Below are 23,127 nucleotides of genomic sequence, written 5' to 3'. Positions count from 1 at the left end.
GAAGCAATGGAGGGAAGCGTGCACACACGGCAGGGACGGGGTGCTGCGTTACTTCCCTGTCCCTCTCGACTGCATTCAACACCACAGATCCTTCCATATCCAACAGCCGTACCACACAACAGAAACAACAGTGATCACGTTTAAGTAAGTTTAATAGGCCAAAGAAAAACATACGATTTTGAACTAGCAGTGAGCGTGGCTTAACCACCAACCGACTGTGAAATTCTCATTATACCTCACGCAGCGCCCTTCGCTACTTCCATCTGCTAAGGCCGGATCCTGAAACCATCGCTCCTCTGGGAGCAGCGTGGCTTCTGAGCTTCCTCCACACAAACCCTTCCACGTGGGACCGTCAGAGCAGCGCCGGCAGCTTCTTTTGTGCCTTCGGACTGCCCGCAGGAACGCGCAAATCCACGTGCCTGCAATTTAAGCACACACAGAAGAGTTAACACGAGTCGTACTCAGCCCTTCCTTACCCGCTTCATCCTCCCGGCCTCCTTTTTCATTCCAAAGACGCGGCATTAAACGAGGCGCCCCACGGAGAGCCGAGCCGAGGCTGTCCGCACGCCATCTAGGAGCAGCTCCACCCGCCGGAGCTCCCCACTCTCGGCACGCGGAGGCTGCCGACCCCCGGCGCCCCGGGGCCAGAACGGCACGGCGCGCCGGGGCTGCGCGGCAGCGCGCTGCTCTGCCAGCGGCATAACACCGCCCGCGCACGGCAGCGGGGGAGGCTGACTACCGCTGGGCGCAGCGCGGCGCTGCGGGACACGCGCGCAACGAGGAACGCAGCCTCACCTCGCGGCCGCCCGCGCCCAAAGAGGCCGCGCCTTCCCGCGCCGCCCGGGTGGTTCCGCACGCGCCGCCCCTCGAGGCGGGTCCGAGCACGGGCCGCTCCTCCAAGCGGGCGCCGTACCGCCTAGAGGCCGCCGTCCCGCGGCTCTGAGGTGGGCGAGCGTTGGCTTGGCGGGCTACTGGAGCCGCTTGCGTCGCTGCGGTGCTGGCTGGGCTGCGCGGAGTTCAGGGATGCTGTGTCTAGACGAGAGGAGCTCTTGTGAAGGCTGGCGGTGCTTCTGTTTGTGATAGCTTCTATCTCTAATCTGCTTTGAAACAAAGCGTCTGCGCTCGTCCATCCCTGACACCGCACTTGTGGGAAAAAAAGAGAATGCGTTCCGCTTCCACCAGGCTAAGATGAACAACAGGTCCAGCGAGTGCCTGAGTATCAAAGAATAATGAGATGTTTGCTGACATCGGCTGTAGCTGAAATCCTGCCTGGGAGAGGAGGAAGGACAGCGCAATTAAGCAGATGAAATGTCTATGAAAGCTGTTGGCAGCAGGTCAGCCCAGGCAGGCAGCGCTGTGTGCGGCGCTCAGCAGGCAGCTCGGCGCGCAGGAGGACTGGCACTGCTTGCACTCACTGCGAGGCTGTACTCAGCTCGGGGAGCCGGTGCTTGGCAGGGCTGCTGCGGCACAGGTTCCAAGCAAGGCGTTGCTGGGCTCAGCCCGTCCCAGGAGCGTTCTCTCAGCAGTCAGAAGAGCTGTGGTAGGTGTAGGAGACACGTTTGCCAGGAAGCTGTGGCAGGAGCTGTGCTTGACTTGATACCCAAGGCAGAGCTGACGTGCTTCACTTGGCGCGACAGCTTTTATCCAAGGTTTGTAAGTGATGTGCAAGCATGTGCTGGAGCCTGCCTCACTGCACGAGATGAAACAATGCTCCGTGCCCAACTACTAGATAGGAAAGCTGTGCAGGAACACAAGGAAACCCTTGCTGTGAAGTTACATGGTGTTCCTGACATTCAGATTCACCGATTTCTGATATTTGGCATTCAGAAAGCTTTGGAAGCATCTCCTTGGTGCTGCTGAAGACATCTTAAGGTTATGAGTATGGGCCCACACTGCATTCATGAATTATACTGGTTCAAACTGGAGTGGTTTCTTAAGCAGCCTGTCAGGGCTTGGCAGGGCTCATTGTCTGGGCCCTGATCACAGGCAGAAAGACTTCAAGAAAAGATCACAAAGTAAATCTGTTTGCTTGTTCCTCCATCACTGAAACTTTGCACCAGCCTTGTGATAACCCTGGATTTTCTATCCTGGAGCACAGCTGAGAAAATACTGTCCTTCATTCCTGGCATGCCTCCTTTGGTGACTTTTGTTCAGGCCCTTTCCAGTTTGACCATCCCGTCTGGTTTGTGTGCAGCTGGGGTGATGTGCCTGCTGGCTGTTGCCTGTTGTGCTGGGAGGATCTCCTCCAAGTGCATCCTCTGTGGGCAGTCAGTGTTGAGACAGCTCACATGTGACAAGACCAAGGGCTCTGCCTCCACCGATGGGCTGTTGTTGGCCTGTGGTGCAGCTCTGTGGAGTTCTGGCACAGTCTCTTCTTGCTGTGATATTCGAGGGATAGGATGGGGGAAGTTAATGAGTTGTGAGCCTCAGTGCTAAATGGAGAGCAGCCAGTGCTCCTCACCTTGAGCACCAGTGACCCTCCCAGCACAGAGCTGTGGCTGCTGTGTGCTGAACAAGCCCAGCACCACCTGGGACGAGGCAGGGTAGGCTGTGTAGGAGAGGAGCAGCCTACACAGAATGACCTCCATGAACACGTGTCCCTGCACCCAGGAAGAACATCTGCCCCCCTTGGGCAGGAAGCAGTTGATGGCTTCGTCCTGCCTTGTGTGTCTGCAGCGCAGTGCGAGGGGTGAGCAGACAGCCGGCTGCCCTGTGCCGTTTCCTGACAGCTGATGCGGCTGGTGGTTGTTTTTGCTGCTTCTAGCTCCACAGATCCTGTGTTTCCTATGCTGGCTCTCCATGCCCTTCAGAGTGCATCTCAGCATTCAAGTTAGCGTGGATGCTTACAACAAAGCTGACCTCACTGAACTCTCTGGCTTCAATCAGGGAAGAAAAGTGCCTTTACTGCTTGAATGTGGCACTGTTTCCTTCCACATTGAAGGAGAAAATTAGCCCTCAGTACCTAAAGAGAGATCTAAATCAAATTCTTCAGCCTGGAAGAAATTGCTTTCTTAGCCAGAGAATTGGACTAGAAGGATAAATATTAATGAAATGAATCATTTTCACTCTCTCAGAGCAAGAGTAGGGACTTTTCTGTCAGAGACAGATTTCCTCTTAGCCCCAAACTTGTTAAACAGGGGTACTTCTGGGCTTTCCATCTGCCTGAACAAGAGCCACGTGCTGCATCAAACTCCACAGAGGGGACCTGTGGTCTCCACTTCCCGGATATAATCACAAGATGGCATTACAGACTTAAAAGCAGAGCTGGCTCTGCTGAGGGGCTGGAGATCATTCCCAGACCCTGGAGTGTTCAACCCCAGAAGACCTCTAAAGAAGCTGTGGACTTAACCCTGCCTGCTGAGCTTTCCATAGATCTGAGCCTTCGACACTTGCTTTTAATCATGTCACTTTAATGTCAGGACCGCAGTTTAATCGCGCAGCCTGTGCAATGGATAGCTGCAGCGGTGGCTCCTGTAATCCATGAGCAATCTAATTGCACTGATTTAAGCTCGTTATAGTTTTGACAGCTAATGGCACACGCAGCATTTTCATCTTGACCTGCAACACCTCAGGCTCTTCCGCTGCCCCCTCTGCCGTGGAGTGGACACTGCTGATCAGCCCAAGTGGTGAAGTAGTTTAAGATGTGGCAAAAGAGAGGCAACGCTGAACCATGAGTGAAATGCATCTCGATTGCTTTTGTTGGAAAGCACATTCAGAGCTATCTTTTGTTTGCCCAAGAATGATTTGGGAGAGCAATAGTAAAGCTTTCAATAATTCACAGCTGTAAAATAAAGACAAAAGAGAAAAAATGCTCCTGCTGGATATGTCTTGTTGAAAACCAGAGTGCTTCAAGCGCGGCACACAAAGCCCTGCTGCGTTACCCCTCTGTGTCCCTCAACACTGCCCCTGGCACGACCCTCAGCAGGACAGGGCTGGTGGACACAGCTCGGCCTCCCTCAGCCCTCAGTGGGAAAGCTCCTGCCCCACAGTGCCGCCTCCTTCACACTCAGAAGGGTTATCAGCACAGCCTTTGGCTCATGTGGGACTGCGCTCCCTTCAGCTGCTGTTAGCTTGCTGCGCCCTGTTCAAGCTTCCCAAGCGCATTTGCTTGTTGAAGTTACACACTGTGTAGCTCTGAAGGCACAGATGCTCTCAATGACCCTGACCCCACCTGCCTCCACCTGTATCCATGGGCTGGGACCCCATTTAAGCTCAGCCACAGCTACATTCACTCTGTAAGTGATGCTGCAGCAGTGTCTGATTCCAGGCTTTCTCCTGGACAGACTTCTTGGACGTGCATTGCAGCTCTGTCCCCTCCCACTTCCCAAGGGGACTTTTGACCCATGTTGTGGCCATGTCTCCTGATCTCAGTCTCATGGCATCTTATTCCTGCCTGAACCCCATGGCGGGGCCTGAGTGTCTGTGTGCTGTGCATGGAGCTGCTGCTGGGCCCTGTAATCACTGCCTGGCTCTGCCCACTGCTCTCTGGGGGGACACAGCCTGCTGGTGAGGATGGTACTGCTGCCGGGCTCATCTTTGCTTTATCTCCCTTAGGGGCAGCTGACACTTGATCTTATCTTGTTGCAAAAGCAAATACAAACACTCTTTATCTCCATCGACTCTACAATACCGTGGGCCTACTTGGCACCCCGTGGCAAGGGGTGTCCTGCTGCGATGTTCCCTGTCTGTGACAGAGCTGTGTTAATGCAAGTCTCAGTTTTCTTACAGGTAATGGGCACTCCAGGCTTAATTCACCAGTGCTTCCCTGTGAGAACAACGTATGAGATGCAGCAGTGGTCTCACTGCACCTCAATTCCTGGCTAAGGGCCCCACAGCCTCCCAAAGGCCCTTCCATTCATTTTTTTGGAAGCCAGATCTGAGACTGTAGCTGGATCAGACCCGCTGCGTGTTCCCCCTTCAGGCCTGCCTGTGTCTCTTCTCGCTGCCAGTGCTTGGCTCTTTTACTGTTCAAAGTGCACTCAGGCGACTCAGGCATCTGTGCAGTTTTCCCTTGGTTCTCATTTAACTGCAGAGCAATTTCTTTTTTCCCTTTGGTCTCTGGCAGAGCTCTGCAGATGCTCTGCTCCCTTCCCTCCCCTCCACTCCCCTCTCTGAGCTCCCCTCTGGCTGAGTGCCCTCCCCTGCCGTCCCCCTTCTTTTCCCAGTACCCATTTAACCCTATTTTTCTCTTCTCTCTTTCCCTCCCGTGCTCTCATCCAGAAGATACATTGCATACTGTCACCTCTTTGTTACCCGGTGCCTTTCATCCAACAGATCCTAAAACACCTCCTTGGCACCGCGGAAGCGATGTGCTGATCCCGCAGAGGTGTTGGGCTGTTCTGCATCTCAGCCTTCTATGTCAAAAAGCAGTGGCTACACAGATTCTGAAATCACTCCAACTCGTACTGAGACACTGAAACCCAGGTGCTCTGAGAGCCATTTTGCTGATGCTGGTTTGATTCTGTGAGGTCTTACCAAGCCCGAGTCAAATCCCAGGGGGGTTCTGGCAGTGCTGGAACCTGGAGCTGATGGAAGCACTGCGGATGGGTGCTCAGGTTGTACGCCTGGTAAACACGGGGTGGGAGAGCCAAGAAAGAACGAGTGGTTTAGACTGGAGTTAGCTGGAAATAAATTACTCAATTTCTTTAAAAAAGAAAAAAAAATCAGTCTTAATTAGGACAGAAACCTCCAGTTAGGCTTTTTTAAAGAGAAAGCCTAAAAATACCATTTTGCTTTGGTTTGAAAACTATTTTTGTTATTCATACTGTAAGATAAAACACGTTTGAATCGATGATGCATTTCACAACACAAAATACATCCTTTCATCCCAAAAGTGCTGAAATGGGTTGTTGCAAATTTTTCAACATTTTCCCTATTTTAAAAAACCCGAATTTTTAATTTAGCTGAAATATCTGCTTTTCTTTTTTTTTTTTTTTAAAGGACACTCTTGATTTTTATTTTTTTTTTTTCCCAAAAAAGCTTTAATTAGAATTTACAATCATGAGCAATTCTTAGCTGTGTGATAAGTAGCTGGAATGGCTGCACTGCACAGCCCTCTCAGCTCTGAGACTTCCAGGCCAGCCCTAGCACTGGCAAGATGTAGCCTCTGCAATATTTTAGCCTTGTCTAAAGGCGTTTTTCTTTCTTTTTCTTCCACTCTTTCTCCTCCGAGAATTAGTTTTTACCAGTGCAGCATATCTAACACAGTCAGGGAACTTCACAGCGAGTTGAAATCACATTGATTTCCCGAGGAAGATGCTGCATACTAATTCCTCCCGTCTTCTTCCCGTGAGGAAAGCAGGCTAACAGCTTCAGGAAAGCACTCTGATCTGTAGATGTTGTGTTCCCCATCACAGTCAGGACAGTCTGAGGTCTGTGCAACCATCATGGCAAGGAGGGAACCTCGACTGCTCTGACTGGCTCCTGGGTCTGAAGCTGCTAACGTGAAGCTCATGGAGCTACTGCAGAATGTGCTAAGCCTGAGGAAAGCTGAACCTAGGATGAATTGAAGGCTGTGTCCTTGCAAGAGCAGCTTGGCGGCATCTAAGACAAAGAATGGGTCACTCTGCAAATTGCCCCCAGCGGTGGTGACCCTGGGTTGGATCAGGGTGCAGGGTAGGGTTTGTGTCGTGTGAATGCACTTGAAGAAGCGGGGAGAAGGCATGAAGAGGTGAGAGTGGTATAACTGCTCCGAGGGACTTCATTTCCCGGCTCTCTCCTCTTTTTTGATACGTGTATTTACTGCAATTTACATTCATAACACATCAAAGGGTTTCCACATTTTAGAAAATCAGTCTCCATCATGGGACACAAGCCAAGGGACCAGCACTGCATGTTTTGCTGCACTGGGAACTGGTGCTTACTAGCTTCCCACCTGGAGAGCTGGAGTCCCACAGGGAGAACCATGGGTCCGAGGTGCTCTGCAGCCCCTACAACACGCCACACAACTCATGAAAGCAAATCTTTTTTCACCTGTCATCCTTTCTCATGGAAATATACCTTGGTTGTTTCTGGACTAGAGGACCCGGGCTGGAAGGTGGTTTTGGTGGATGGAGACATTATCAAACTTGTAACACGAATGAATCGTGCAAGACCATTCCCTCTGCAGCTGGTTTCTTTGCAAGGGGAAGGTGTGTTACAGTTAACATGAGCAGTGCCTTGTGAAAACCCAGATGCAAAGGGCAGCCCTGGAGCGCGGATTACAGCAGCGCCTTTATTTCAGGGGCTCTCCTCCTCCACGTTCGGCAGGGTTTGGCTTTCCCTTTCCTCTCCCCTTTCTCCTCTCCTTATATGAAGAACAGCAAAGCAATAAAACAACGTTTCCACTGTGTTAATCCTACTGTCCTCAGGATTTACTGGGGTCTCTCACCCCTTGCTGTTATGTTAATGCTGAAATCCAGTGGTAGGTGGCAGAAGATTAAAAAGTCCCTTCAGTTACTGAGGAGAGCCCCAGTGCCCAGCAGAAAGGCACCGCAGAGACTCTCAGTGGTTTTTGGGGGTTCTTACAGTTGGAGCCACTGCAAAAGCCTTCTCAAAGGGAGCAGAGCCTGAGCATTGGGCCCGCTTGGGAGTTCATGGCTGTGTTCATCTCCACCCTGCTGTTGTGCTGCTTTTGATTCCCACTGGTGCTGTGTGAAATGAAAAGATGAAAGGATGAAGGAAGACTCCAGATCCAGTCAGCAGCAAAGACATCCCAAAGGTGTCCAGGGCCATTTCCCCTCAGTGCAGGGCTGGGGTGTCAGCTGGTGATGCTTCTCTCTGTGTCTGGGATAGTTTCTGCATCCTGGAGCCTTCTGAGGGCAAGGGAAGGAACAGCACGGATGTGGAGGAGGAAAGGCGTAGTGGTGGAGTGGGAGAGGGGACGTTTGAGACTGCTCCTAAAACTCTCATAAGCTGTTTTGGATGCCCAAGTGGATTCGCCCAGCTTCTGCAGCAGCTCTGTGTGCTTGGCTCAATGCTGGTAAAGGCTGATCTCCTCTCCTTGGAGACAAGCCCACACCTTCAGCCTGTCCCACCTCACTCCTCCTCTTCCCCCTCAAAACAGTCATTACTATCTTGATGATCTTTAGGCGGTATTAGACGAGAGGGAGGTTTCCATACAGAAGTCTCACTGTGATTAATGGATTAAGAGATTTTGTGAAAATTAAAGCCTTTCTTCATACTTCATGTTTTTAGCTCTTCAGTTGTTGCTTTCGCCCATTTCCACCAGCACCAAAATCCTTGTGGGGGGGGGGAGGGAGCAAGAAGGCACAGGGGGGAGGCAGGAGAGCAGCCTGTTTAGCTCCATCCCTTTTGCTGTTATTTTTCTCTATGAAGACCCAGAGATTTGGCTGTTGGCATCCTCCAGCAAAGCCAGAGTGATGGTGGATGTTCTTTTGCACTGGTTTCCTCAAAGCTTCACCCTGCCAAGCCCCAGGTAGAGCTCACTGCTCACAGCATTTGCAGAGACAGGAAGGCTGCGAGCAGGGCAAATTTATATACAAAACAACCCAGGAGAGGGGGTGTAAATACCTCTGTATTTACATATTTAACATTATGATTCAGGATGCATGATGAGGAATCGACGCACTCGATGGAAAGTTGAAGCAAAAGAGAGGGGAAATGAGAAGAAAAAGTATCTGCAAGTGGCAGCTCAGACGAGAGACTGGCAGCCTTGAGGGTTTCCAGCAGCAAAAAGGCTTTCAATTACTGCTGCGTGCTGCTGCTCGATAACATCTTCATTTCCCCTGCCACGCTGCTGGCAGGCTGCAGCCAGGACGAATTGGGAAAACAGGTCCTTGCTTCATCGTCGCCTTCTCTCCACTGCGGACCTGCCCAGCTGTGTTCCCAAAGCCTTGTTGGTACGGGGATATGGAGCTGGGGCCCTAAAAATCCACTGTTGGTCTTTATGGGGCTGTTTGCTTCCCAGGTGCCGGTAAATACTCCCTTGAGGCTCAGGTACAACCAAAGGACACCCCAATGGTGGGGTCTCCCCTGTGTCATTTAGCCCAGAGGGAGCCAAACTTCTGAAATCCCGAACCGAGATATTAAGGATCACCTTAACTCAGCATCACCTTAACTCAGCCCTTGTGAGCTGTCTCAGGGGCTGCACTGATTTGCTTTTACATGGCACCATATGGGCCCCTAGGAACTGTCTGGCACAACTGGTGGGCTTCGCTGGTGTTCTTTTGTTAGACTGTGCTGCTGAAACACAGTGTGGGTTTGGTAACCATTTGTACCTAAAATTTGACAGGGTGAAAAACCGTCCATTGAGCAGCAGCAGAATGTAGGTATTGACACAAAGCACATATCCCCAGGCGACAAGCTTTGGGGTCTCTTGCATGCAGTGTGATGGAAAGGAGTTGCAAATGCTGTGCTTGATCTCTTCAGTGCATCCAGCACTAGGTGTTGGTGAGAAGTGATAATTTTAAGTCCATTTCTGCAGGGGATAACTTCTCATAACAGTTCTCTCCCTTAAGCATGCAGAACTGCCGAAGTTTAAAGTCTCCTTGTTTCCACCTAATGGGAAGTGTTCTATTAATTGTTCTAGTGTTTACTCCCAAACCAGTGTGCGCTGTGGCCCAGAGATGTCAGCTGTGGGGATGAGGAGGTAGCAGCACTGGGCACGGCCATGGACTGATGCAGCCAAGCTGCAGCCTGCAGCCCCAGACCTGTTGCAGTAGAGCTGGCAGCCACAAAAACTTTATGATTCCTTTGCACCGGTTATGCACCACCCAGGTCCCTTTGCTCTTGTTCCATGCTTTATTCTCCTTTCCGCTTATAAATCATGTGTGACTTCATAGGAAGTGGGCTTTGAATTGATCGCCTTCGCAGCTTTATCTAATTTAATCAAAACCCAATATAAAATGGAAGCAAGTGAGGAAATCCCAGAAGTCCAGTGGAAAGCCTGTGTGTAACAAACCGCTCTGGTGCGATGAATGACATTGCCACAGCTTGTGCTGGAATGCTGGGGTCGTCTGCAGCCGTGGGGCCCTGGGAATAACCCGGGCCCTGCTGCAGCCGCAGGGCTGAGCCGTCCCACAGATGCACCCGAGTGGGAGAAGCAGTGTCACAGGCTGACACTTGCTGGGATCGCAGCCCCGGGCTCTGCATCAGCTTGCCTGCAAACCTTCATGCTTCATCTCCAGCACTGGCCCTGCTGGCACAGCTTCCCCAAGAGCGGGGATGGTCTCTCAGCTCATCGTGTCCCATTTACCACTCCAGAGCCCTCAAGCGATTGACGGCAAAGCCCCATTCACCCACCAGCTGCAGGCAAGATGGATTTTTTTTGATGGCAAGCAGAATAGCACTTGGGCTGGAGGGGATTGGAGACTGCAGGCAAGGCTTGGCTGATTATCAGTGGTTTGGAGAGGGCGATGCTGAAATGGCAGAACTGGTCCTGCAGAAGCTGCTGGGTCCCAGCAGTGAGAGCAGAGATGTAGCCTCCAAAATCTCTAATTGGCAGCTCTGGGAGGCAACATTGGCCTCAGCTCCAGTACAAGACAGGAGGAAGGAGACTCAGGCATGTGGGAACATTGTGCCCAGGGGAGGGGAAAAAGGAATAAAACATGCAACGTGGGTGAGAAACAGCATTTCAAAAGGATGCGGGGCAGCCCTGCAGCTGTGATGCCATCCGCTCTAGTCTGTCCTTTCCAGATCCATCTGCACTACAGAAACAGCCTGCACCGCACTCAGGCTGGCTCACAACTCACTACTTGTGTTGTAAAGTTGCATTTCATCATCTCAGTGCAGAAACTAACCGGCCATTGCTATTACCAGAGCTCTGGGAGGCAAAGGAGCACCGTGCCAGAGCTGCAGCTCTTCACACAGTTACACTGGTGGAACCTGAATTTAATTTTTATTTATTTATTTATTTATTTAGGAACCACGGCAAGAGACAAGAGGATGAGGGACGGAGGGGAGGAAAGGTTAGAGGAACAGTGTTTGGGACAACAAATCCACCTCTTTTGTAGAACGCAAAGCCCAGTCCTGACATCTGGAAAGTCAGCAGAAGATGTCCTCATCCTGCTGAGTTTGCTCATTGTCCAGCAGGACAGCACACTTCATCGCTTCATGCTGCATGGTTCTCCTCTCCAGCCTCAGCCCTGGCGGCTGCTCGTCTGTGGTGCCAGGACACCCCAACACCACTACCCACGTGTCAGTTTGGGAAACGGCTCCACACAGGCTGAGCATGAAATCTTGCCCAAACACCAAGCCATTACTCCACAGCCATTATCCCTCCTTAAATGTTCGGTGTGCTCACTGGGCGCTGTGCTTCATGGTGCAGCTTATGGTCTTGGCTTTGTTTTAGAAAAAAAAAAGTAACACACAACCCCCCTGGATTGCTTTTTAGAAATACGGGAGTCAATAGGAGAGTGGCTCCAGCAGAGCACACAGCATTCCTGAGTAAAAAACCCACATGCCTTCCACTGAAGGAATCTGTGACCAGGTGACCCCAGTTACCCTTTGTCCCTCAGCACTGTCCTCGCCTCCAGCCCCAGTTGTGGGACGGCCCCAAAGCTGTGCCTGCTGGCTCTGCTCCAGCACAGTGTGAGAGCATCGTGCCTGCCCTTACCCCATCAGTGAAACTGCTTGCAGAAATCAGACATTATGGTCAGTGGCAAAGGCAAGGAAAACTTGTACCGATTCAGCTTCTCTTTTATTTGATTCACTGGAGCAAAATCCGAGCACGCGCTTGAAGCCGAGCAGCAGAAAACAAAGTCTGCCTTTAGAAGAAAGTGTTTAAACACAAGGAATCAATTGCATTAAGTGCAAATTCATCGGCTGACACCAGCATCTGGGGGCAGAGTGGCTGCTCACTGCAGTGTGCGATGCTTCGGGCTGCAGGAGCATGGCTCTGTGTTCGTTAGTGCTCTGGGCCAGTAACAGTGTCCAGATAGAGCTGAAGCCTGATGGATTAATGCTGCCTCCCACCAGCGCAGTCCGTGATCCATCAATTACCTATCTGCTTGGTCCTTTTCTCCATCCTCTTACAATCTAAATAGTGCATTTTATAGTCACTGCTAAGTGATGTGATCAACATCAATTACCTACTAAAAGAGAATCAAGTCCCGATTTAAAATTAAGTGTCGCATTTTGCCATGTTCTTTATATGTAGCCAACAGAATAATTGCAGTGACATAAAAGCTAATTACACAACTCCACAATTAGGCCTCCCTCCTAGCGCTGTGATTGCCTTTAAGTACATTGATAAAAAATTATTCCCAGCCCCAAATTATTCTCTTACACCCATCTTTTGGAAGAATCCTCTATCCTATCAGATCAAACAGGCATTGTTGAAGAACTCAGTCTTGAAATGCAAAAGATAATGCATGCAGAGCGTGTTTTTCCAATCTCTTTGATGTGTGAGTGATTTCAGAGGAAGGGATTAGGCTGGTATTGCCCGCGGATGCAGCACACTTCTCTCTGGACCAAGCATCTGAGTGAGACTTTGCAGGCTGCCTGGGGCTGGCATCTGATGCCGTTCCCACTGAGATCAATAGCACAGGCTTCCACCTTTCACTGCAGCTCCCAAGCGCCCAGAAGAGGCTGTGGGTCTGCAGCAGCCATGGGAATGCTCCAGACGGTTCAGTTCTGCTCTACCATCATGGCTCAGCTCCTCCCATAGGGGCCAAGCCCACAGCCCAGCTCAGCTTCAGTCACCCCCAAGGCAGCAGTCACTGTAGCTCTCCCTTCCCTGAAAGCTGGGGGATGTTGGGATTCATATTTTAGGCCAGATCTGTCTTTCAGGGGAGGAGGAGGACTTCATTCTCAATGCTGCAAAAGATTTCCAATAAAACCCCAATAAACAGGAGACCTGGGGTGGAGCTTACGCAAAGAAGCTCTTTGCCTCCTGCTGGTGTTCCTCCAACACCCGCTGCCTGAATCTTATTTTTTATCTACTATCTGCAAAAGAGCAATTACAACCTGCAGCCAAGGTTCTTTGCTGCCTGAGGATGGAGCACAGCATTCCCTTGGGCTGTGCTGGAGGCACAGACGAACCCCATGTCACACCTCCACATCAGGACAGGGTGCTCCTAGCAGTCACCAGAAAAAGGGTCAGTAGCCAAAGCAGTTTGCAACCCTCTATCCTTCTGGAGAGGAGATGCCCCTGCTGTCATTCTGGCTTATCCCTGGTTCTGGGACTCCCGGCCAGAGTCTGCGGAAGGGCTTCGGCACAGAGGGGTCAGGTACTGCCCAGAGCTGGAGGCAGCACTGCTTGGTGGAGCAGGGGATGGGGGAAAGGGCTGCAGCACCTGGCACCTCAGCTCTGTGCATTCAGGCACCAGGAGCTGTGCCTTGCCAAAAATCACACACCTGGCCAAAAAATCTCATCACGTACCTGAAAAATCATGGCACTGAAACCCAATAAATCTGTGAGGCACTTTGGATAGGCTTAGTGGGCTTCAATTCTAAATCTGAGGTGTTTATATCCGACCTGGAAAGATTGAAAACATTTCATTTACTTTGAACTAACGCCGAGACTTTCCTACAATCAATCACTTGCTCCTGGAGGCACACAGAACACATGAGGTGTGAGGAGGACTGAATTCTCACCTGTGGCAGCACTTGGTGCTGCGCCCGCCAGAGCTGTCAGCATTGCTGATGGCTGAGGGGTAACAACACCCGTGTGTGAAGCTGGTTGCTGATGGGCACAGCTTGCAGCTCTCTCCTCCATTACACCATGCCCTCAGTGACCTCCCGCCTTCCTATGGGTGGATGCCAGGTGCTGAGCCTGAGATTAACACCCTTCATTCTGCCTTGCCATCTACCTCAACACGGATGAGGAGTGCAGGGGCAGACCCACGGCAGGTCACGGAGGCGTCTCGTCTGCTCGTCACTTTCTCTAACAGTGCAGCACGGGGGGGACAGAGATTCCAGCCACTCGCTGAAACCAGCAGCCCCTGGGGAGTTCTTGCAGTGCTCTTTTGGCCCTTCTCACTCTCCTGGCAGGAGTGGGGATGCGCGGGCCCCCGGGCAGTGCTGCGTTCCCCAGCCACGCTGCAAGGAAGTGACGATCGAGGAGCAAATCTGCCTCTTTCCCTGACTTCTGCTGCTTATGAGACTTTAACAGGAGTGAAGGACACCCCTGGATGCAGCACACTCCCACCGGGCGCAAATGGAGGAGGGGAGGCGGAATCTCCACAGCGCAGCCGCCCCTCAGCCGTGTTCCCGCCTTTCAGCCGTGTTCCCGCCTTTCAGCCGTGTTCCCGCCTTTCAGCCTTGTTCCCGCCCCTCAGCCGTGTTCCCGCCCTCGGCCTGGCGGAGCGTGCGCATTGCGGAGCGGTGAGTGGGGGGGCGAGTGGTCTATGAGGGCCGTCCTGTGGGGTTCAGCTGTCCCGGGAGTGGATTCGTTCCGCTCCGAGGCCACGAGGGCCGGCTCTGCGGTTCTGTAAAGGAGCGTGACGGATGAAGGTGGCCTCCCGGCCTCTCGTTCTGTGGAAGCAGCAGAAAAAAGGCCACGCAGCGCAGTGGGAGAGCTGGGTTGCGGCCGCAGCCCTCGTGCCCTCATGGCGGCGGGGTTCCGCTGTCCGAGCACAAGGGCTCTGCTCGGGAGGTTTCGCACCGAGCACAGCGAGCTGCGGGGCTGCTTGCGGATCTGCTCTTGTATGGAAGTTACGTGGGCTGTTCGTGCGGGGCTCCTTGTGTGCGCACTGCTTGGGACGCTGCCGCTCAGCTTCAGGCACGTGTGACGAGCTGTCGTGGCTGGGCCTGCCTTACAGCCGGCCCGGGAGCAGACAGTTAATCAGTTTAATCACCCAGCTGTGGTTAAGCTGAGTGCGAGGAGCGGGCGGTGCTCTGTCATCTGCCCCAGCACTGCTGCAGCCCTGCTGCTCGCTGTGGGTCCATCTCTGCTCTGGGGGTAGTGTTAGCAAGGGCTAGGCTTTGTGCTTTCTCTTTCCTCAGCCTTTACGATGCAAGGCTGGCTTGTGTTCTGAGCCACCTGCAAAGCGATGCTGTGGTGGAAGCATCCTAAATATTGTCCCAGAGACCTCTGCCAAGCACTCTGTGGTAGGAGTGCAGCTGATGGAGGTAAGAATGGTGTCTGCAGGTTCCGTTTGCAGACTTGAAGGGACACAGATATTTTCCTGTTAGATAAATGAGCTGGAAACAGGTGATTCCTGCTGAGTCGTCAGCACTGCCCTTGGCCTACAGAGCGGTCCCCACGCCCTGGAGGAAGCTGGTTTGGTTCTGCCACTGCCATCTCCTTTCTCTCTGTTGAGAATTTATTTAGTATGAGCAACAAAACACTTCACAAGCTTTCTATGGCCCCTGAGCCCTTCCTTTCACTGTTCTTACCTTGCAAGGATGTGGAGGACTGATAAAATACTGATGTGGTCAAGCTCTGCAGATGTGACTGAAACGTATCAACTCTACCTTGAGAGTATGCAAGGCAGTGGGTTATTGCAATAAATTTAGAGATTACAGTCAGCCCTTCTGTGTGCTGATCCTCTCCGCTACTGACTGTGGCTTTCATAACCCACCTCAGCTCTGTTACCGCTCAGGGTGTCCCCTCTGAGAAATAATATTTAACTTTTGCTGCTGGAGTAGATGAATCAGCTTTAATTAAGATTTGTCGAGCACTTTGTTGATAAGCTCCCTATAAAGCTGGTTATTATTTATTATTAACGCACAGATATTCTTGGCGCCTGAGATGTGCAATGCCACAACATGGGATCCTCTGGGAAACAGCCATGTGGAAAGAGACAGCGTGGGTTAAAGGCTTTGTCAAATCTTCTGGCTTTGGTTCGTGAGGCAGCGTGCTCCCAGAGCTCTGATCCAAGAAAAAAAAAGTCTTTGAGTTACTGTGGAATCTTAAATGTTCCTTGCAGTTACGTTCCAATTCTGCAAACGACTTGTAGATCTTCCCCACTTGCTGGATTGCTGGCGGAGCCCTGGGTCAGGGCTGTGCTGAGTTGGTGCAGCTGTGTGTATACTGTCAGCTGCAGGGGCACAGCTGCTCTGTGAAGTACCTTGACACAGGGAGCCATCAGATCCTTGCAGTGCTTTTGGTAGTGATTGCTGCTGATTCCTTTAGAGTGATAAGGAGCTGAGCTAGTTGAGGACCCTGAAAGGCCGCAGCCTGTGGCACAGGTTGACTTGGTGGCAAGGTGAGCTGGAGAGCTCCATTTATGAAAGGTAACAAAGGTATGAATTGGAATGGGTACGGCTGTGCTTGTGCTGTGTGCTGCTGTGCGGGTGCCCTTTCAGCAGTGTGAGCAGCTCTATTGTATTTTTGGGAAGAGAAGGCTGTTAATTTAGCTCTTAAATGTCACTGCTGTAGTGGTGTAGGAGTGGCCAGATGGAGGATGCTAAAATAAAATTTGGGGCTGGAAAAGCTGCCTTGTCTATACCCCTGTCTTGAGGCCAGCAAGAGATGCTCAGAGTGAGGCCCAGACCAGGTGTCACAGGGCACTACTCGGTGCCCTGGTGGCTTCTATGTCCCCAGCTGTGTGTTCTGTGTCCTTGCAGTCAGGGTGAGCTGTGATGTGTTGCTGCTGCTGCCCGACTCTCCTTGGCAGCCTGCTCTGTGTCTTGCCTTCAGCAAACAGGGCGACCAAACTGATTGTTGCCCTTGTAAGCAGCTGTTGGTGCTGAGAGCCGATAACAAGTCTGGAGGGCAGCAGGACAGCTTCCTTCAGGCTGCACGTGTTGTGCCACTGACTGCTCCTGTTGTGGCCCAGCCCTGGTAGTTTGTGACTTTCTAAGGATGATACCAGCATCTAGTGTGGTCTTCCTGTTCTACTCTCCCCTGTTTAGCTGCACTTAGTAATTCTATTTCTGATCTTAGAGAATTATGAATGTTAAACAATGAAATCTGAGACTGATTTCTAGCTCTTTGCACTTGGAGCTGTGGTGCCACAACATTGACACATTGCATTTTCAGTCTAGTCCCTGATTTTCTTCAGCTCTCTCTGTCTGGAGTTTTCCCTCATGCTGTATTTGTGTGTCTGATCTGTTTTTGCTGTTTTCAAGGGTAGTTCTTTGCTTTGTTTTTACTGCTTTTCTTTTTATTGATCTGTGGGTATTTTTGGAACTTTCCTCCAAGTTTATCAATTCCGATCATGACCTCTAGAGTGCTTCAAGCTCTTAACTGCTGGGCACCCTTTCAGCTTTTATAAAAGTACTTTCTCTTTCATTGTGCAGGCCATGAATGAGAAGGATGAATAGCATCAAGCCTGGACAAAACTCTGAGGGCCACTCCGTGACATTTTCTCCCCTTGAAACAAGGAATCACTGATAGCTACCCCTGGGGTGCATGCGTGGGTGAGTCACTCTGTTGTCCTTCTCTGTTCAGTGCTCTGCCTCATGGAGGTGGGCTCACCTAGTCTGAATTCTTCTGAGTTCCCTAAGACTGGTGGATGTGGGAAAAGGCTGCTGTAACTGCTATGTGCTGGCTGGAGATGTGATGGGCCGTTCTGTAGAGCTGTAATTGTGCCCTGTTTCTGAAGGTGCTGTGTTTTGTGAGTCGAACTTCTCAATGGCACAAACCCAGCCTGTCCCAGAGCAATCCTCAGTTCCCCAGCCCAGCTCCTCTGCTGACAGCTACCAAGGAGCAGGTGCTCCTTCCTGGGGCCGTGTGCCGTCTGTGTGCCTGGTGGCAGCTCCTGCATGGCGGGTCTTATAGCTGCTCAGAGGGTGGGGATGGGAAGAAATGGCCAGCTCCTGAGATGAGCTTCCTTGGAGCAGCAGCACACAAAGTGAAGAAACCTCTCTGCTTTGGTTGCAGAGGGATGCACGTTGGGGAATTTGCGTCTAAAGTGCATTGCTGTATTTTCTTTGTAAGTCTGTCCATAGTGAAAGTTAGGCTTGTCTGTATGTAAAATACATTTTTCCTCTCATGTAGTTGCAAGAAAGTTCCTCATGTGATTGCTCAACCCTGGAATAAAACTGGCTTGCTGTGGGTTAATTAATTATAATAGCTTTTTTATTCCTGAATGGTGTTTTCCTGTGGAAGCAGTTGCGGGATACCTCATTCCAGCAGAGCTTTGCTTGTCATCTCCTGAGTGTGAACTTAAGGAAGAGGTGTTGCTTCAACCAGTGAAATCCATTGAACTAGGGAGAACGTCACTGTCCAAGCAGGGCTGGCTCCAGATGGCTGAATTTGGTCAATAGTGAGCTGCTGTCATCAGCTTTTTGAAGACTGGGAGGCTGATTCTCCTCAGAAATGCACTTCCATCCACTTACCATCTTTCTGTGCACATCTGTGTAGCTGGAGGTGAAACTTGGCCCCAGCAAATTGAAGGCCAGTTCCTCTGTGTTTCAGCTATCCTGCCGCTCAAGGCTTGGAGCCGGAGGTACCAGGCCGTCCTTGTTACCTCCCTCGGTGCTTCGAGGCCATCATCAGCATAACAGAGCTGTGCCCTGTTCTCCTTTACTGCTCCACAACTGATGTCAGTGCTCTGACCAAATTATAGTCCCAGGGAGGAAAATTCAGCTTCCCTACAGCATTCCTGCAATTTCTGCTGCAGTTTCCCTCACTTCTCTCAGGGAGGCTGTGCTGCAGCTGTGAAAAGGTTGTGTTCCACACTGGGTACAGCTAAATTTCAGTGGTTGATAAATGGTAACCTGAGTCCAGGTTGTAAAGCCCTCTGGGCTTCCTGTGATGCAAGAAGCTGTGTTTTGTCCTGAATGTGGGTTTGCTGATAATTCTGTAGGATTTTCAGTGGATAAGAGACCTGCTTACGCTGGTTCTCTGCACAGTCAGAATCTCTGCCAAATAATTCAAAGGCCTGCTGCAGAGGGGGAAGAGGAAGATGGGTGGGTGTTATAAAAACCTGTGGGTCACTGGAATAAGTGGGAAGAAGGTGCATGCTTGTGTTGATCTGAAAAAGATGCCAAGCCAGGTGTATAGCTTTGTGTCCTTAAGGAAAAGCCTTGTGTTTTTTTTTCAAGCAGCTGCCTATTTAAAACCAGAACAGTTGCTTTAATGGGAGTTTTTAAGGGTTTAACTGTTAATTTTAGATTTTTTTTATTTCAAGCATGCTTTCACAAAATTAACTTTTTCAACATAGAACATTTTTATGTCTTCTATGTTGATGCTCATTTGCAAGAAATCTATGTGCAATTATTTCTTATGTACCACTTAAATCTATCAGCCAACAGATGTCAAGAGTAGCAAAAATGCTATAATAATATTATGGTCTAATAATAGTTATAATGATTCTAATTACCTGGCATGGCTTTGAGAGAGGCAGACGTGGGAATTAGTGCAAATGAAATGTTTAAGGAGAAAATGGGCACTCTTCTGCAGATGTTTGGGCTGCACCCCCTCCTCCCTACCAGACACCCCACGCCTCTCCTTTCCTCAAACAAATAAGAACAACACGGTCTGCTTTGAGTGTTAAAACTTTGTTTTCATTACAGTCAGAGGTGGAGAGCAGGGCTGGTGAGCAGTAGATGAGCAGGTTTCTTCAAATAGCTGTGGATGGGAAGCCTGGTCATTTTTAACCTTGTGCTGCAGTCTAGCCTTGCTTTCCTGCTGCCTGATGATTGCAGTGCACACAGATTGATCTCGCCTTGGGAAGGCTGGGGGAGGCTCAGCAGTCTTCATCTGTTACGTGAGCTGGTTGTGCTGCTTTTAAGTGTCAGGGAGGCTTTGACTCAGTCTGAGAAGCACAAAGCCAGACCCAGCTTGCCTTGGTGCTGCCGTGCAGCTTTTGTGCTGACTGCTGTTAGGAAAGGGGGGCTGGGAGGAGTGCAGGAGATTGTGCACCAGTGCTCACTCCCTGCTGATGAGGGAAGGGAAGGGGCACGGCTGCAGGTAGGGGACAGCCGTGTTGTTGGCAGGTTTGGCTGCTTTGCCAGCGACAGCTTGGGCCCGTGTGGGCCATAGCAGAGACTGTCCTCCATGCAGGAGGGATGCTCTGTGCACCAGTTCTTCTGTGCAACTCTGATTCGCCTCCCCTGCTGTATGCTTCCTTTAGGAAGGATCCTGGACTGCTTCTTCATACACTTAGATGGTTTTTGCCCATCCTTGCTTTGTGCTGTGTGTCTTAGGAGCTCAATGCATAATGAATTGCTTCTTGCCACAGCTGCTCGTTTTAATTTTGCAGTGATGTTGGAGAGGAGTGGGGAAGGATCCCACAGAGGAAGCCCAGGATAGGCTGGAAAGTTGACAGCTTTCATGGTTGTATGGCAGGCTGAACTTTTTGCCTCTAACTAAGACATTCAGCATGCTGATAAGTCAGCAGGACCACTGGGAATTCGACTGTTGGTTGTTGATCCCCAGCAGGAGCAGCAGCTGTGAATCTTCCGTCATCTTCCTGTAGAAGGACAGATCCAGATGTGCCCTCACAGGGTTTTCTTTTCTCTTTCTTATGGGCTGGCATGCTCTGCTTCTCACAAAAGTGAGCATCTCACACACTTGGCTCCTTCAGCCCACCTTTCTCATGGGCTGGCACTGGAGAGGGCTCTGCCACCCCCAGTCTTTTCTTGGGGAAGGTTTGCCTTCGTGCTGATATTTGTACTGCCATCGGCTCCTTCTGTGTGTGAGCTGGTGCATTGCCATGGAGATGGGAGCTGCAGGGTGCAGCCTTTCCCAGACTTGTGTGAAAGAGGATGCAGTCTCAGGCTACCCTTGTTTAAAGAAAATTATTTCTCAGAGTAAATAGTTTGTCTAAGAACAGTTGGCGTTGCCCCAGATGCTATTAAGGAAAAGACAAATCTCGGATCTCCTCAAGCCTGAGCTGTAAAGCTCATGCAATATTCACTTGCTGCTTTGCTTCTCTCAACATCAGACATTGCTCCTCTGACTGATGCTGACTCATTAACCTGTCTGTGCTTTCAGCCTAAGAAACCAAAGCTCCCTTTTTTTTTTCCCTCCATGTAAATGTTAGCACAGTATATCTTGTGCTGTCTGCCACAAGAGTGCTTTTCTACATCCCTTTTCTCAGTTTGTTGAGAGTTTGTATCTTCATTGGTCTGAATCCTCAGGCCTGGTTTCTGAAGGGCACATGGGGACACTGACCTCCTCTCTGCCATTCCTCCCACTCCCTCCTGGTGTGTTCTTCAGCACTGGCCAGTTTCAGGCCACCGAAGGAGCTCTCAGAGGTGCAGAGTTCTCCCATATTAGATGAAAATGGGCATCCTTCTCTGGACAGGGGCTGTGTGGATTTGCCTCCTGTGGGCACCAGAAACCTGGGAGGAGGAGTGAGCAGGCCCCACGTGTTCTCCAGAGATGGGAAAGCACCAGCAGATGCCTCGCTGCACTGCTAGGAAACAACAGCTGGCTGCTTGTGGCAGGGATGTAAGGGAACCTTTATTAAGCCTATGCACACGGTTTGATCTTCACAGCTGAGTTAAACATTCTCCAGTTGAGCTTCTATTGCTTTACCGCTATTTTCATGCTTACTTGGTGCTCTGACTTCATGCTTATCAACCTGTGTGACACGAGCTTGTGGGAAAACGCCCTTCTTCCCTTTCCACTGCTGTTGCGGTTGCTTTCCTCCCTCCTCGGCTTCCTGCTCCTTGCAGTACTGCTGCTGGGTCTCTCCTGAATGCAAAAGAGCTCAGGCACCTCCGGGCTTGTCCAGCTGTGCCAGCACACGGCAGGTGCTGGATGAGCTTCTGCTGGCCTCCTGGGGGCTTGGGGATGCTGCCCTTTCTGCTCGCCTGGCGCTGGCATATGCTTGCTTTGCGTGGCTTCTGGTACGTGGAGAACCTTCCCAGCAAGGTCTGGAGGAGCCCTCCGGCACCTCTCTGCCTCATTGCCTCCACATCTCATTTCAGTTTTCATCTGTAAACATCTCTTTGCCCTTGCTAAACATTGTGTCTCAATTTCTCTCTGCAAGAGTATTATTTAATTTGTAAATGTTTTAGGATGCTACTTGAAAGATATGATATGAAGCTATATTTCATTTAGTGTAATGATCCACTAATGCAGGCATCTTTCAAAGGCAGGCTAAGCTGTACTGTGGGGTTTAATTAAATTTTATTTTTCAAGTAAGCATCAATAGCTGGGCAATAACAAATAGTGGACAGTATGCATACAAAATGAATTCACTCCGTTTTCATTCTGGAGGCTGTGGCAGTGGAAATGCACAGCCCTTAAAATGCACTTGGCCAGCTCGCCATTTCTACTGTACTGTGGTTACTTCTGGGGGACTTTTTTCCAAGTAATTTGTCTCGTGTTTCTTGATCTCTTCCTGCCTGACCCTGTTACACTGTGTGCAATTTTCAGCAGCAGCCTCTAGTGAGTTAAATTCTTCTGGAAGCTCCGAGCTTAGAAAGTTTTGAATATGCTGCTGTTGCTTTAATGCTTGATGGCTTGTCAGGGTGAAAAGCTGCAGAGTGAGGTGCAAGGCTTGTGGTTCCTTAGTGGAAGTGCCTGTCTGCGGTGGCAGTGAGGTTGTTGAGTCTGCATTGTTGCATCCACATCAGGAATAAGCAAGAGGCTTTGCTTTAGTGCACTGCTTTCCTTTTCTTCTGATGAGCACGGAGTAATCAAGTGCAAAATGTGTGCAGAGAAGCTTGCAAAGTCTGCTGAAAGTCAGCAGGAGGCTGCTGCAAATCGTAATGGCACTCACAAGTGTGGCACTTTTACAAGTTCTGTAGGGGTAAAGCAATTCACTGGTGATGTTGTAAATGAGTTCCTTTGTTTGGGTTTTTGCAGAGCATCGCTTTGGGAGAGAGTGAGATTGCTGTCTGAAGCAGCTTTGAGTCCTCGCTAGTTTTCTGGTGGCTTGTGTGGCTTTTGTTCTCTTTATTGTTCAGAAAATTTTCCATTGTTTAAAAACATAATCGGAACTTGCTGAGAAAATCAGTGCGGGTGCCCTGGAGCTCCTCAGCACTGCGTCCATTTGATTTCTCTCTGAAATCCGCTCAAGTCAGAATGCTCAAAATAAGTAAACTTCTCAGAGGAGGACCTCCTGCCCTCTGTTCAGAGCTGGGAGTTGGAGCTGTGCTATGGATTTCCACCTGAAACTTTGCCTGCTGCTCAAGCATCTCCTTTAAGGTGGGTAGGTGCACGCTGAGGGAGGTCCGTGTTCCATGCTTGTTGGAAAGCAGTGTGTGAAGTCTGAGGGAGATGGCAGGAGCCTGGCTTGGCATCTGCAGCTGTAGCTGCCTGCAAAGCATCACTGGGAATGTCAGCCTCGCGTCTGCTATCCACCTCCTCCAGGATATTTTGGTGTAACCCTTGCTGTG

At 50.6% G+C, this 23,127-nt stretch overlaps 1 protein-coding gene and 1 long non-coding RNA gene across 4 annotated transcripts in view; one reads left to right on the top strand and one right to left on the bottom strand.

Moving 5' to 3' along the window:
• Positions 1 to 134: 134 nt before the first annotated feature.
• On the bottom strand, positions 135 to 1,138 carry LOC128081582 (uncharacterized). Its single transcript, XR_008207268.1, has 2 exons — positions 796 to 1,138; positions 135 to 419 (listed from the first exon to the last, which is right to left on the bottom strand). It is a non-coding gene; the product is annotated as an uncharacterized LOC128081582 (long non-coding RNA).
• A 13,051-nt stretch (positions 1,139 to 14,189) lies between these two features.
• The window catches only part of SIL1 (SIL1 nucleotide exchange factor), a 90,043-nt gene continuing 81,105 nt past the window's right edge, over positions 14,190 to 23,127 (top strand). The window contains exons 1-2 of one of the 3 annotated variants that reach the window (XM_052684921.1): positions 14,190 to 14,265; positions 17,128 to 17,247. The gene's annotated coding sequence lies outside the window, so the exon portion shown is untranslated. Of the gene's footprint in view, positions 14,266 to 14,888; positions 15,013 to 17,127; positions 17,248 to 23,127 lie in introns of those variants that run through there. The other 2 variants (XM_052684919.1, XM_052684920.1) reach the window with 2 other exon arrangements.

Source organism: Tympanuchus pallidicinctus, unplaced genomic scaffold (genome assembly GCF_026119805.1).
Source record: "Tympanuchus pallidicinctus isolate F22 unplaced genomic scaffold, pur_lepc_1.0 scaffold21, whole genome shotgun sequence".
In the NCBI taxonomy this organism is placed as follows: Eukaryota; Metazoa; Chordata; class Aves; order Galliformes; family Phasianidae; genus Tympanuchus; species Tympanuchus pallidicinctus.
This window is presented reverse-complemented; position numbering and strand designations above follow the sequence as displayed.